Below are 13,484 nucleotides of genomic sequence, written 5' to 3'. Positions count from 1 at the left end.
AATGTAGTTAACAAGGCAAAATGTATTCTGTTCTCATATATCACAGAGATAATGACATTTTTGTTCTTCTGGGTTTTGTTTGTTGTTTCTTCCTGTTTTATTTGAACAGCACTCTCTTTGTATGTATTTAGTTGTTCTGCTTTCTTTGTTTTCTCGCCCAATTGTCAGCTCTGCCCTGGTTGTTGCCACCTGTGTCTCATCAGTTGCTGTGTGTGTCTGTTCCTGTGTGTGCATGTGTGGTGCTGTCTCTCCAGCTTCCCTTCGTCTGTCCATCTGTTGTCCCTGCAAGTTTTTTAGACCTGTTCCCCTGCCTCTTTGTTTCCTAGTGATTTTATTTCCCACTTAGTTTTTCCTCTTTTTTTGTCTGTTTGCCCGTGTTGGATCACCTGTCTTTTTAATGCTAAGCCTTTTGTTATCTCCCTGCATGTTTAGTCAATGTTTCCATTTACATTCTCATACCTGCCTGTTGTCATAGCTGCAATTTGGTGCCGCTTGGAATCTGTGACTAAAATTGTATTTTTTGGAGAAAAAAAAATTCAAATTCAAAGAATCAAACACCTGCCTTAATATTCTTGCGACTAATCTTAAAAATGTAAATGAAGGGTAAAGCAAATTATTAGTGAAGCTTTCACTGTTGTATAATATTAATGTCGTGTCACATAGACAAAAGTTAATGAAGCTTGTTCCAGTATGATATGAAATGGGTATATGGTAGCAGTATTGAGGCAACTTAGAACTCTGTAAGGGTGTCAGACAGCTGCTGATCACATCAGCATTTTTTCCTCCTAGATATAAAACTGGTTGCTTTTTCATCACTGAAACTAACTTGTATGGTTGAGACCATGCAGTTCAATTATCTCAGAATATACAGGGCACAGTGAAATGACACTCATTAAAGAAACTTTACATTTAGATGGTAAGAAATAGAAAGCTGGAGCCATCAGCCTGTCATGAAAACTGGAAACTGTTAGAAGCAGATAAAAAAGCTCCCTGTAAAGTAAAAAATATATATATATATTTGAAACAAACTAGATGTAATATACTAATTAGTGAGGTGAAGGGGTGCTGCAGGGAATGGCTTAGGCCAACTGGTCTGTTACCTAGGGCGACCAGAAAGGATGGCAATGGCTCATGTTAAGCACTCCCACAGCTTTTATATTATGCATTAAAATATGATCAAATCTCTTATAAATCTTAATTGGATTGTATGTGCACATATATGTCCTAAAATGGAGTCATAAAGTCAGTGAGTCCATAGATATAATGGAAAAGAAAAACCTGATGATTCGGATATGGAACAATGATAACACCGCCAGAAAGGTCACTGATTTCATGAGACCACAAAACCAAACAATTTATTCAGGATAACCTATCAGGTACAGATGTTTGCTCCTTGAGTAACAGATGCCACCTTAATGTGCTTCATTAATTCACTGGAGGCTTCATTAGCAAGTGACTCTCTTAACCAGAGCAGTTAGTTTTATTGCCATTTTCAGTGCAGTGGATTGATTGTTTTGCTTCACTGTTGTTGAAATTTAAGACTGAACACACCCTTTAAAAGTTAAATGTTGGTTTGAAGCTTTGTTGATAACACAAAGGTGAACACATTATATGGATTAGTGTCCATACAGTATGTGGACTAACTGACTGATTATGTTTATGGCATGAAACAACAGAGAACTTGCATAAAGATTGAAAAAAATTAAGTAATATAGGCTGGTATTCTTTACAGAGGCAGAGAGAAGCCAAGCATGGAGAGATCTTTTATTTAATATCATCTTGAGATCACAACTTAATTGACTCTGTATATTGAGAATGAAGTTAATTGTGTTTGTGATAACGGGATTTTTGTCTCATTATCTTGAGATAACAATGATCGCTTTGTTGTGAAAATGGATCCATTTATGTTATCATCTAACACGGCTTGTTTTCTCAGAATAACAGTAATATATATTTTTTATTTCAACCTGTTAAAGTTTGATTCCACACCACCGCAGACCATGGGATTGCCTGAAGGGCAACTACTGGCTGAGGCATCGTGTACTTAGTCAAACGCTTATCTATGCCCACTAACATTCACTACACACGTGGCTCCTCTCAGCTTCATAATTTTCTGTAACATATGACAATAAATGGAAACCCTATTGACGTTCCGTCGAAGTGAGGAAACTGTTAAGAAGTACCATTAATGAAAATGATTATTATTGTGAATAGTGAACTTAGTGGCAAATTGCTGAGCAGCAAGTATCATTTAGTGTTCTTTTATTACTGGATTAGTAAATATTAAAAAGGATGATATCTTCCCAACCCTAACCAAATAGTCTTTTCTCCCCTCGTATTGTGATTGTGAATGTGTAAAAGATAGAAATGAAAGTGCAACAATTTTTTGCTTGAAATAGGAATTTCTAACTTGATTTGCTATTAAGTGTAGTAACAGAAATTTTTATCAAGGGTGCCCAAACCTTTGCACGCTCTTCACTTTACATTTTGACAGAGCTTGGCAAGTTTCTCCCGTCTCTTTCCCATTATACAATGCTAAAAAACTGCTGCTTCTCTGCAATATTGCTGAGCTTACAGAAAAAGTTTGCCCTGGCAGTTTAGAAGGGGCAATTCAGTGAATTAAAACCGCATTAAACATGAATCTTCTCTCTGAAGAACTTTTGTAGTTAGACACTGTCTTTAATTTAGTTTTAAAATTAATTACATATAAAAGGATACATTAAATTGGTCTCTTGTGTTTTTTTTTTTACCTTGATTCAGTGTGAAGTTAGTGGTGTGAGCTTAGCAGCATTTTTTCCTCTCCGCCTGTAAAAACAGAGCACCTTATTTAACATTTCCATTGCTCTCAATCTTTCCCCACTTTGCCCTTTCTGTCTATGACCTATTTAAATTTAGATTGCACTTTGTTTCACTGTGTGCGATGGTGACAGTGACAGCGAGGTTTACTGCTCTCCGGGGTTCGCCCCTTTGGCCTCAGCACTTCCAATCCGGCAGGATAATTACTGAAGCTGCAATGCACGTTCCCCCCGGATGAAAGTGGCAATATGGAGGATTTTCAGTGTCAGTTGACAAATGAGATGCAGGGAAGCAAGCCCGAGCTAGAGAAAGAAAACAAAGACAGAGATCGTAAAATATCTGATGGAGATGTGGAGAGACATTATAAAAGTTTTATTTTTGGCAGCAAAACAGCTGATACTGAGATGCGAGTAGATGTTTATGGGGGCGTGAAAAAGTTATGGCAGTGACGTACTTTGAAATCTGTCCCTCTGTATTTGTTTCACTATCTTTTTTTTACTCCAACTCACAGAAGCAATGGCTCACATGCCAGCTCCTATTGTGGTACCAACCATAGCCTAAATATTCTGCAATTAAAGTTTCACAGGAAACAACAGACAAACGGGTAGAGTCCTAAAAAATTAAATACGGAGAAGTAAGTAAGTAATCTTTATTTGTACAGCGCCTTTCACAGACCAGGGTCACAAAGCGCTTTACAGGTACAATAGAAAAACACAGTTAAGAAGTACATAAAAGTACAAGTTTAAAAAGGCCAAAGCAACTCAGTGACAATCATAGCAGCCCAAGAGAATTAAGAAAATTAAGACAATTAAGAAAATTAAGAAAGTTAAGAAAGTTAAAAAAAATTAAGAAAATTAAGAAAGTTAAGAAAATTAAGAAAAAACCTGAACAAATAAAAAGATCTTAAGTTGCCTTTTGAAGGCGTCAACAGACTCCATCGAGCGCAGAGAGAGCGGAAGATCGTTCCAAAGCCTGGGAGCAACAGCCTGGAAGGATCGGTCTCCTCTGGTCCGGAAACACGTGCGTGGCGCCATCAGAAGATTCTGATCCACAGACCTCAGATCCCGAGCTGGGGTGTAAGACTGGATCAGATCTCTGATGTAGGGTGGAGCCTGACCATGCAATGCTCGGAAAGTTAAAACCAAAATTTTAAAATTTATCCTAGAGGAAACTGGTAGCCAATGAAGAGCTTTAAGAACAGGGGTTAAGTGAGTCCTCCTATTTGAGCGGGTCAGAATTCTCGCAGCAGAGTTTTGCACTAACTGCAGGTGAGACAGCTCCTTCTTGTTCAGACATGAAAACAGACTATTACAATAGTCCAAATGCGAAGACACAAAAGCAAGGATAATCAGCTCCAAATCATTTTGTGACACCATTTTCCTGAGTTTGGAGACTTTCCTCAGTTGAAAAAAGCAGTTTGCAGTGTTGCACTAATGACATGTCTTTGTCAAACACAACACACAGGCTTCTGAGGCTCGGTTTAACAGACTGGCCCAAGTCACCCAAGTACTGGTTAATCCCTGGAATGGAGTCATCAGGGGCAATAACCAGTGTTTCAGTTTTTTTCCACATTTAGCTGCAAGGTGTTGTCATTTAGTCATTGTTTTATCTCCACCAAACATTGACCTAAGGAATTTAGCCTCTGGAGCACAATTGGCTTGAATGAGCAGTAAAGCTGGATATCATCAGCAAATATGTGGTAGCCTACGAGACATCAGAAAATCTCTGGATGATTTTTCCCAAAGGGATCAAATACAGCAAAAATAATACAGGACCCAAGACAGCACCTTGAGGGACTCCACACAGCAGATCTGCTGACTCAGACCTTATTTGGTTAGCTGTGACACAAAAACTACGCACAGAAAGGTGTATACCAGTGTAGAACTGAACCAGATAGACCTATTTCATCCCTCAGTCTTTTCAGCAGGATTTGGTGGTCACTGGTGTCAAAGGCTGAGGACAGATCTAAAAGAACTAGAACAGTGCATTTTCCCGAATCAGCAGACATCAGAATGTCACTGGACACTTTCAGCAAGGCCGTCTCCGTAGAGTGATATTTGTGGAAACCAGACTGAAACGTCTCATGGATGTTACTTTGATCCAGGAATAATGACAGTTGTTCAGAGACCACCTTCTCTAGGATCTTGGACAAGAGTGGTAGCTTTGAAATAGGCCTCAAATTACTGAGGACAGTCGGGTCTAAGCCTGTCTTTTTAAGTAAGGGCTCCACTATGGCATGCTTAAATGTATTGGGAAACACACCTGTTGAAAGAGAGAGGTTAACCATTTTGGTAACCCAGGGGCCAATTACATCAAACACTTTCACAAAGAGCCTACAAGGAAGGACGTCCGATGAGCAAGAGGAGGGTTTCATCTTGGTCAGCAGTGCCGAGATATCAGCAAGAGTCACTAACTTAAATGAGGACCACAAGCTGGAGACCGGCTCAATGACAGCAGGGGTTCCACACAAAGGGGGAGGGATTTTCTCCTTGATCATTTTAATTTTGTCAACAAAAAATCTCAACAATGCATTGCTGTCAGCTTCACAAAAAAACAGGGGTAACTGGTGCAGCAGGACATACAAGAGAATTTATCGTGTCAAACAACACTTTGGGGTTTTTCTTATTTACTGTTACCAGTTGACGAATATAGTCAGATCTGGCATTTTCCACCATCTTATTGTATGAGGACACAAGATCCCTGAGATAAAGTCTGTGTACCTCAAGATTTGTGGATTTCCACAGACGTTCAGTCTTTCGACATAGTCTCTTCAAACTCAGGGTATCTTCATTTGTCCAAGGGCACATTTTTTCTGCATTGACAAGTTTGATTTGACAGGTGCCAGAAGCGAAATGGATTTTCTATTAGGCATTACTGCTGTGAATGAATGGTTGGAACTACTTGAGTTCCTCCAAAGGCTGATCAGGTAGTTTGTGCGTGCCTACTGGCTGAAGTCAGGGGGCTTTATTCCTTTCAAAAGACCTCTTGCACTGCAGTTTAGCGTTGATTTAAGCACTTATGTCTCCATAATCAAATCAATAATATGACATACTACCTTTAAAAGGGAATAATTAAGTCCAGCTGATTTGTGCCAAGGAGCTGGCATGCCGAAGCTCACAACAGCATCCAAACTAAAAAAAAAAACTGTGACAAACTAACAATTATAAATGTTTCACTCCTAGCAGAAGGAGAAAAATAAATGACTAGCCAAATCCTTTGGTTGAGCAGCCTGATCAATGGGCTGTTATAAATGTAGGATTATGGAGAAAAAAAAAGTATATTTGAAGGATGTGTGAAGAGGACGTTTGGCGGGAATGAGGCTTTTGTATTTCAGCCCGTGTTACCTTCAGCTTGGGTAAATTGGTGAGTAGAAGAAAAGCAGGCTAAAGTGTCCCCCTTGCATTTTTTCTTCTGCTAATAAGCCTGTCTTCGAGCTGTTGCTAGGCTACACAAATCTGTTGTTACTATCTGGCAGGGGGCTTTTTCCCTCAACAAGTCATTTTTTTGTGCATAGATTTGTGGGTGTGTATTTGATCTCAGTGTGTGACTGAGTAAAACACAGACAGTTTATACAAAGAAATAAGGGCAAAGCATAATCTAAAGGCAATGTTTGGAAGGGATCATACCAGTCATGACCCCACAGGTCCCCAATTACGTGATTGCTGTTTCTTTAAATAGTAAAAATGTAATAACCTGGAAACCTGCTATGTGACCCTGTATGTAATATTCAATGGGGGGGCAGCACTGAGGAAGGCTACAAACTAACAATTGGGATTTTTATGAACATCAGAAGCATGGCTTTAATAGCATGAGTGCAGAGAATGACCCACTAGTTGTCAAGCATCGCTAATGACTCAACACTTGGTTTTTTGGCTGTAGAGCTTTTGGACCAGCCATCCCCTCCCACCCACGTTCTGGCATTTTTAAATGCTCAAAGACGGAGGATGGTGCAGTGAGTGAGTGCCTGCCATCACAAGACATTTCATTCTCCAGCCAAAATGCAAATGACAAAGCAGCCTCGTTATTATTACCATTGCTGCACTGCTTCACATCATGATAAATTGCCTCTTGACGACAGGATCTCTGCTCTAATTAGCTCATTTGCCCATCTCAGTAACAGAAAAGTGACTTTAAGATTAATAATATGATTAAGACCTGAGCAAAAATATAGTAAACCTTGAATAACTATTGCAGCTAAAAGAATAACTGGTGTATTAATAGGCATTGAAAGTAATTTCTGTTCAATTCTGTTTTCTGTGGTCAACGGTTAGAAAACTGTTGTCAGCGGTATACAAGTATCTAGCTTTGGCGAAAACACACTAAGACGTTACATTAAGCAAAGGAAAGATACCCTATGTCTGTTTTTACCATTTAGTTTAAGAACCAAGCAATTCCTGCAAACCGGAGTTACCTACTTTCCATTTATGTAGTGTCTCATTCCACAGACTTCCATTAGTTGAAATTCCATGTAGTTTAATGTGTACACTAATCATTTAGTTACATAATGTGTTAATTTTAACTGAATGACCTGGTGTTACCTAAAATCTGAGATGCAAAGTTGTTCTCCAACCTAAAAAGATCTCTGACACTATTGTTGTGCCACCCGCCATATGTTTTTGAGCATTTACAATCTTTTGATCCTCTTACACTAGGTTTTCTTTTTACAGTTACGATGAAAATCTAACTTGTTTGAGCACCAAACAAAAAAATGTCCCCCTGTCATAGTCAGGAAATTAACTTTTCTGTTATGACGCTGAACAACAAGGGCAAAAAAAGCGAGCCACACTCAGCTTTTTGACTGTTAATAGTATGCCGTATAAATACTTACAGTGCTAGTGCAAGTGCTGGTTCACACTCACACACCTTTCTTTTTATTTGGTATTTCAACACCTGCTGAGTTTCTGTCCAATTCCCACTTCTCTGCATAATTAGAGTGCAGTGCTCGCCCAGTATTATACAGCTCAGCAGAGATCTAACTAATGCCAGCTGTCTAACTTTAATTTCATCCAGTTGTAGCAACGGGTAGTTCTCAGTCCCATTCTGCTCAAAAAGTAATGTAGAGAGTCCTTCAATCATATCTTAGACAAAATAAGGACTCACATTTTCAACCCCTCAGGTGGCCAAATGCAAATATGGCCGCTGAAATTGACTATATATGCCACACTGTGCCCCCCACAAGAATCTGTAGCGCTTTAATTTGGTATGGTACCAATGTAAGTTGTAGAAACGAGCAATCGCGGCCCAAATGCATCAACATTCTGCAGAGGAAAAGCCCAGTTGATTAACTTCCCCATACAACTAAATTAATGTTTAAAGTTAGGTATTATTAGAACTAGAGCAAATAAGAGTGAAAAAAAAGGTGACTCTCAAGCCTTAAATGGTTACAGTGTAGACAACAAGATACAACTGCTTTAAGATATTGCTTTGTCTCTATAGAGCATGATTTACTGTTCTAATGTGTAGGATTTTGGGAGGTCTATTGGCAGAAATGCAAGATTAATTACCATGTATTCATTTTCATAGAATTGTGTGGAAATATGAACCATTGTGTACTCATCAGCTTAAAATAAATCATTCATACAGGCTGGTACTCCTCCAGTGAGTGAGCCATGTTGCACCGCTCCGTTTCTGCAGCACTCCAGAACACACAAAGCCAACACTGGCTCTAGTCAAGGCCTTTTATGTTTTTAGTGACCATAGTTTACCGTTTACACACACTTAAATTTTCAAAGAGACATACTTTGTCACTCATCTTTGTCTCAAATGTGCCGTTTTTCTTACTGAAAGGCTCAGTCTGCTCGGACTGGCCAGATGATAGCCACTCTGCACTTCTACATCACTTTTAATAAAACTGTAATGTAGTAACACAAATGATCATAACTTCGAAACAATTTGTAGAGATCGTTACCCCGAAAATATTTATTAGTTTTATTTTACTTCCTTGTTTATCTCAAATACCCAGCTCTCAGGGAATTTGTTTTACTTGAGCATATAGTTTCCTAATGGTAAGACTATTTACCTGCAAAGGAATACCTCATTTTTACTGTTTGTTAAACATCGATTCCCTCTTTCTCCCCTCTATCTCCAGGCATTGTCTTTTTCTTTAACTTTTTCAGCCTCTCCTTTATATGAGCTCTTGTTTATATTCCTCTCATCACTAGTTGGATTATCTTTCTTCCTCCAGGATTGTGAAGCCCAGGCACAGCATTCCAGTTGTCCTCAAGGAGTCAGACGGCCCCCGTCTTCCTTTTAAGCAGGTGAGGAAGCTCTAATATGACTCTTTGAATTTACATCCAACTTTAATTTGCATGGGAGTCCGTACAAGCATACCACAGCTGGGACTCGGTTCTCAAGTGATTGTTATTCTATTTCATGAAACTGTCAGTTTGTATTACATGTAAAAGGGCTGCCATATTATTCAGTGGAGATTAACCAATCCTGTGCCAGAATGATGCAACGTCACATTAGATTGTGATCCAGAGCATGTATATGAACACTTGTGGTTTTTGCGTGTATGGATTAGTGTGTGTTTGTGTGCAGAACTGTGTGTAAAATTGCAATATGCCATATAATTGAATATGGGGAAAAAGGGTTTTATTTGTCCGGATGTCACTGTTGATGGATGCCCCTCATAAGACAAGCACAATAAGGGATCATTCCTCATTTTTCCTCCCACTCCTTACCCTTCCTCTCCATCATATTTTACTCTCTACGCCAAACAATCCCCCCCCCCCCCCCCTTCTCTTTGTTGGCACTGGTAGATAGCGGTGTCGCAGTGGATTTCATGCTACCACATGTTGTGTCTGTTCTGTCCTAATTGAGAAGGAGGCATGCTGTCTTTAGTAATAACCCCGATGACCATTACAAGACGAAAAAAAATGGCAGCGCTGTTGCGGGGAGAACTGTTTACTTTGGTCCATCATGTGAACATAATCATCCATTTTTAAGATACTACATTCTGCCCACGAGGCTTTGTGAAGAGGTCAGTTAGGAAAGCACGACTGTTTTTCAATCTTTTTCTCTCACAAGATTTTTGCATATTTCCTCCATCCTTTCAGTGTTGTGTTATAGATGTAAGTTGTGTTTGTGAGCTTCTGTGAACTCTAAGGTTCATATGCCTCAGAGTTAGTTTAAGAAATCCATCTTCACTTTGACATTTTCAACACTATGCCCAGTTGAATAACTTAAGGTCAGCGAACTCAGACAGGAAGTACACCTCTGCCCAACAGTATGCAAAGGTCTTCTTATAGATTTATTTTCAAGATTTATGCAAAAAGGTATTGAAAGGGTATGATATTGACACAACAGTTTCAATGCATTTGCCTTGTTTGCTGCATTACACGTTGCCTGCAGTGTCACATATTCTTACCAGCAGACATATTCTTAGTCCTAGTCATTAGTCTAGTGTGTGAAAGGAATTAGCACAAAAGGGTATTACACATCTCTAGATAAGCAAAACAAATGTGTATTATAATTTGTGCATACATTTTGAGTTATTTCCTGCTGAGTCACTGAAACCTCTAACGTCATCTCATAGATTTCTTTGAAAAAGAAAAAAGAGAAACTTCTGCTACATATATAGGACAGTGTAAAATATACTTTTAGGTGGATTCCACCTTTTGATTCTACTTTACGTTTAATATTTAGGTTATCCTCTTAAATATACATGGTCAGAGTTGAAATTATGGCAAATCTCTTGTGTTGAATAGGATTAATAATGAGGGTGACAAGTGCACTGGAGGCCCGGAAATATGTTGACATTAATTCAACACTGAGTCAATACAACTGATTCAAACCTATTTTATTTCTTTATCAATTAAACAGTGAAGGTCTGAAGTTCGATTCATGTGTGGCATTTGCAATAAAAGCTATTGCTGTAAGTCAAAAGAACTTTCAACAAAAGTGAAACTGGCCATCTTTGTCTGCAAAAACAATTTTTTTTGGACAGATAGTAGGAAACGTTTGGAGCAACCAAAGCAACAGTTTAGTACATTCTGTTTTGAACACGCTGGTGAGGCCTGGAAACAGAATCACACTGCATCCAGCCCAGTGAGGGATCCAGGAAGTGAGAATATTATTCTCCAAGTCTTTCAAAAGAGAGACAACTGCTGGAGAACAAATACAGAAGTTACCACAAGATGAGCCACTCAGATGTCTGGCCAACCTCTTGTCTAGAAATAATTAGCTTTTTTCCTGGACCAGCTGGTCTGCCAACAGAATAACAAGTTCACCGCACAGTGCTCTAGCTCATTTATGTTTATATCTTATTATGAATTTGTTTGAAGCAGCTTGTTATGCACAATAGACTAAAATATACAAAATTATTTCTTTTCTCCATTTTTTCCCCCAATAGGCCTGTGAGAGCAGCAGATAAAATAAAAAAATGCATATAATAGACTCTCAGACTGGTGTACTAAAGTAATTGTATGATGTAATCAATTTTATACTTTTATTATTTACAGTGAAGTCTATAGACTCTATAGCATGTCTAGCTGATTTCTTAAGAGAGGATAAAAGCTCTCCTGTGACCTTGAATTGGATAAAGTGAGTATAGAAAATGGATGGAGCTATCCACTTCATTTAAGTTCTCCTAATGGGAGAATACCAATTCTTAAATGAAGGCTCCCAATGTCTCCTCTCAAACATTTAGGCTCATCTCTTTTCTCTTTTTATTCTTAATAATATGAAATAAATAAAATGTTAAGCTACTATATTGACCTGCTCTTGGTCAAGACCAAATGATTACAATTACATGTATGTATATTTATTATTTGTTACTTTCTAGATTTACTGTGATTATGACTGTTTATTTGACAATTATCTTTTCCTTACAATTCAGTCTCATAGCAGACTACATCATAGCTACGTTGGTACACAGTACAAAATGCAGTTTTACATTAAAAGTGGTAAAATTACTACACTTTCCTGACTACTAAATTCGTTACGCTTGCAGCTAACTTTCAACATTGTAACATGCCTGCTTTTTACATTTAAACTGTCTCAAATGGCCAAAAACTACATTGCTATATTTATCTTTGCAAATGGTGACATGCACATAGTTATTTTTTTAGAACTGTTATAAAAGAGGAGGAGGAGGATGGTGGCATTCCACCAGAGGCAAGTTTTTGTCCCACCCAACCCAACCCTGTTCAACAATTTTTTACTTTTTGGATTCCCTGTTAGTTGCAGCTAGTTGGGGTTAGGCACAAAAATGCTTTGTTTAGAGTTAAATATAACTGAATACGCTGTTATAGCTTAGAGTGATTTCAACAACAAAACGTCAGGCAATAGGAAATCTCACAATTTCTGCACCTTTATTGTGACACTACATTATCTTGGACACATGCACAAATGAACTTTAACATAAAATCTGATTTTTTTCTAGTGTGAGACTGTGCTATTCCTTGTGATGGTTGATACTTTTTGTGCCCAATCAACTCTTAAAACTTTGGACTAACCCAATGTGCTTGTATGGCAACGTGTCAGTGTTGACCCAAAATTCTGTTAAGTTCAGGCAGATATGGTGGTCTCCAGTCACTGGTTAGAGAAAACTAATGTGCTTTCGAAACCAAATTAATAGAGAAAATGTCTGATGTTATACACATAGTAACAGGTTGACAATCATTTCTGATGTGATGCTAAAGCAATTAATAAAAAATAAAAAAAACTATATTCATTCAGGTTGTCAAAATTAATTTAATTATTTGCTGTGTTAAAAATTAGCTTTTTTTGTGGATTGGAACAAATGTATGAGTACTAAAAAATTACACCACAGGTTGTTTTTTGCAGAATCTACAACCTTTCCCACAATCAGTGAAGTCACAGCAGCAAGTCCAAAGGAAATTAATGTAAAAATATGTTTTGAGTGTCAGTTAAGCGAGTAAATTTAGAAGTGCAAGCTATTATGTGGTAGTGCTAAACTGCACTTGCAAATTAGAACTTTCCATTAGACACGCTTGAGGAAGATGAGCAAAAAATACTGGCAAATGTGGACACCCTGTAAAAGAAACAGCCACGGCCACTGAACATAATGTTTGGTTATATGCAGAACAGATATGCACACTCGAACGTTAAGAATCATTGCCATAAGAGCATAAATGTGGGAAGTTATTATGGCATGAATTTGAGAAGAACAAAGACTAAATTAAACTAAACTTTGAATTATTATTCAAGGTTTCTACAGCAGTCAATGTAATGTTTTTTTGTGCTCCCGAAGATCTAATAGGAAGAGAGTAGTGTGTTCTATAGAAATACGTGTCTCCATAGAGATACTTTTGGCCACTGAATGTTTTTAACTAGTTTCTCAATGCTGTGAGGACCTTACTCAGAACTTCAGAATTACGCTTATCCTCACTGTGCAGAGGTAAAGCGCTGATGGATATGCAACCTGGATAAACTAAACAAAAACATTATGAATATCAAGATCCAGCTCAGGTTAATTAGCAGAATACTTAACCTTCAATTCAATTACCATACACCCTGAGAAGGAAAAAAATACGAGGAGGAACCACAGTGCACGTATTGCTGAATGATTTCCATAGCACAAGGCATTATCAAGGCCTCAGCTATGTAGGTAAGTGGTTGTGATCACAGACTGGAGTTCTTATCCCTCATCTTTAACATCAACCTCTCGCTCTCTAGCTGACCGTGAAACAAGAGGTGACAATGAGTGATCACGGCCATCCCCA

The sequence above is a fragment of the Odontesthes bonariensis genome, chromosome 18 (assembly GCF_027942865.1).
Source record: "Odontesthes bonariensis isolate fOdoBon6 chromosome 18, fOdoBon6.hap1, whole genome shotgun sequence".
Taxonomy (NCBI): domain Eukaryota; kingdom Metazoa; phylum Chordata; class Actinopteri; order Atheriniformes; family Atherinopsidae; genus Odontesthes; species Odontesthes bonariensis.
Note: the sequence above shows the minus strand (reverse complement) of the source record.